Here is a 2740-nt window from a genome sequence, read left to right as displayed (position 1 = left end):
GACGAACTAACAAAAACATAAAAACAACTGCGGAGCACGCCACGGAGGCAGCCATCAGCGTCGGCGCCATCTTCGTCCCCGACGCTTTTCATTGCTATGCAATTGCTATAGTTGCTATGGTGTTCTGGGTGGTTGCTAGGCAGTTGCTAGGGTGTTCTAAATGGTTATAGGCTTGGTAGGCAGTTGCTAGGGTGTTCAGGTTGGTTGCTTTTCCTTGCTATGCAATTGCTATAGTTGCTAGGGTGTTCAGGTGGTTGCTATGCAATTGCTAGGGTGTTCAGGTGGTTGCTATGCAGTTGTTTGGGTGTTCAGGTGGTTGCTATGCAGATGCTAGGGTGTTCTGAGTGGTTATAGACTTGCTAGGCAGTTGCTAGTGTGTTCGGGTGGTTGCTATGCAGTTGCTAGGGTATTCTGAGTGGTTATAGGCTTGCTAGGGTGTTCGGGTGGATGCTAGGCAGTTGCTAGGGTGTTCTGAGTGGTTATAGGCTTGCTGGGCAGTTGCTAGGGTGTTCAGGTGGTTGCTATGCAATATGAGAGTCAATATCACAATAAAAGCTACACACGTTGCTCAGAGGCTCAGAGCTGTTTTAGTGCATTTCTATGCTGTTGCTAGCGTGGTTACTATGCAGTTTCTAGGATGTTCTGGGTAGTTGCTCTGCAGTTGCTATGGTGTTCTGAGTGTTATTGTGTTGCTGTTTAGTTTCTAGGGTGCTCTGCATGGTTGCTATGGTGTTCTGAGTGATTACTACATGCTAGGGTGCTCAGGGTGGTTGCTATGCAGTTGTTATGGTGTTCTGCGTGTTATTGCATTGTTATGCAGTTTCTAGAGTGTTCTCGGTAGTTGCTATGCAGTTGCTTAGGTGTTCTGAGCATAATTGTGTTGCTGTGCAGTTCCTAGGGTGTTTGTGGGGTGGTTATGCAGTTGCTAGGGTGTTCTGAGTGGTTATAGGCTTGCTGGGCAGTTGCTAGGGTGTTCAGGTGGTTGCTATGCAGTTGCTAGGGTATTCTGAGTGGTTATAGGCTATAAAATAAATAAAATATAAAAATAAGAATATAAAAAGTTAATCATATTTTGGAAGTTGCAAATGCTGTGTCATTATGTACTGAAAAGATATTTCGATCTGTGATTTTTCAAAGATCAAACCATGGGAACAAGAACTCAGACAGAAAGTGCTGTTGATTTCAGCTTCCTGTTGGTCCAGCCGGTGAGACTCAGGCCGAAGCAAAAGACAGACAGAAATAAAAGGCCATTGAGTGTCGTCCAGTCGAGTCTTGCCAAAGAGCACAGGAATAATGATTCTGTTCAGTACAGCATGTTCAGATGACTGAGAGAGAGAGAGAGAGAGGGGGAGAGAGACTGGATGTGGGTGTGATACAGATAACAGATGTTCTGTAGAAAGCGAGAGGGAAGTGTGAAGAGGAACGTGTCTTATCTAACACAAGATTACAGTGTTCAGGTTCAGTCAAGTCTGATGTTCTCCACAGCATCTGAACAACAAGAAAACAAATTATATGAGAGTCAATATCACAATAAAAGCTACACACGTTGCTCAGAGGCTCAGAGCTGTTTTAGTGCATTTCTATGCTGTTGCTAGCGTGGTTACTATGCAGTTTCTAGGATGTTCTGGGTAGTTGCTCTGCAGTTGCTATGGTGTTCTGAGTGTTATTGTGTTGCTGTTTAGTTTCTAGGGTGCTCTGCATGGTTGCTATGGTGTTCTGAGTGATTACTACATGCTAGGGTGCTCAGGGTGGTTGCTATGCAGTTGTTATGGTGTTTTGAGTGGTTCAGCCTGTTGGGTGCAGTTGCTAGGCTGTTCTAGGTAGTTGCTATGTGATTACTATGGTGTTCTAAATGATTTAGCTTGTTGTCATGCAGTTGCTAGGTTTTCTGGTTGGTTGCTAGCCAGAAAGTCAAAAGCCAGTCTTGATCAATCCCAGTCTAAGAAAGAAACATCTATTGATGACATTTCAAAGATGGCGGAAATTTAAAAACTACGTAGAGATTCCTCATTTTTGGCTGTTTTTAAAGCAAATGCAAGTATTTTGGAATCATGGCTTGTTTTTGCCGGCACAAGAACACTAAATATTTGAGAGTCATGGCGCCACCAATCCCAGATAGCACACGACCGTCTCCAAGATGTCTGTTAAAGGTTGCTTGATCTGGAAAGCATCTGCTGTGTACAAACATCTGACAGACGTCTGTAAGATGTCAATTTTACATACATTCTAAATCATAAACATCTTAAAGACATCTAATAAACGTCTATTTGACATCTGATAGGAAACATCCTATAGATGTATTGCAGATGAGCAAACACTCTAAAAATATGTCTTCCAGATGTAAATGCAGACGTCAAATAGATGCCTCTCTATAATGTACGTGTGCTATCAGGGTTGTGACAGTGTATCCTACTACTTGTTTCACTTCTGTTTCAGTTTTTTATAACCATTTCTTACTATGTGTCAGTAAGTTGTTGTTATTTTAGCATGTGTGTTTGGCTCAGTGTTATTTTTTTAGGATTACTGATAAACTAATGTAGTTTGATTTGTATTAGTTATCTATTTTAGTTTTAGTTACAGTTGTAGTAATGTTGTCATTTTATTAGTTTTTTTTTTTTAAGGTTTAGTTTGATTTAATTTGAGTTATTTCAGTACTTCAACAAATACAAATGGAAATGAAATAATATATATATACTGAATGTATTTATATATATATATATATATATGTACATGTATATGT

The 2740-nt window shown here is 40.6% G+C and overlaps 1 protein-coding gene across 1 annotated transcript in view; it reads right to left on the bottom strand.

Annotated features, from left to right (window-relative positions):
• The window catches only part of LOC107741824 (unconventional myosin-IXa-like), an 85275-nt gene that overhangs the window by 63513 nt on the left and 19022 nt on the right, over window positions 1-2740 (bottom strand).

The sequence above is a fragment of the Sinocyclocheilus rhinocerous genome, unplaced genomic scaffold, assembly GCF_001515625.1.
Source record: "Sinocyclocheilus rhinocerous isolate Xijiao unplaced genomic scaffold, SAMN03320098_v1.1 scaffold1367, whole genome shotgun sequence".
NCBI lineage: Eukaryota > Metazoa > Chordata > Actinopteri > Cypriniformes > Cyprinidae > Sinocyclocheilus > Sinocyclocheilus rhinocerous.
This window is presented reverse-complemented; position numbering and strand designations above follow the sequence as displayed.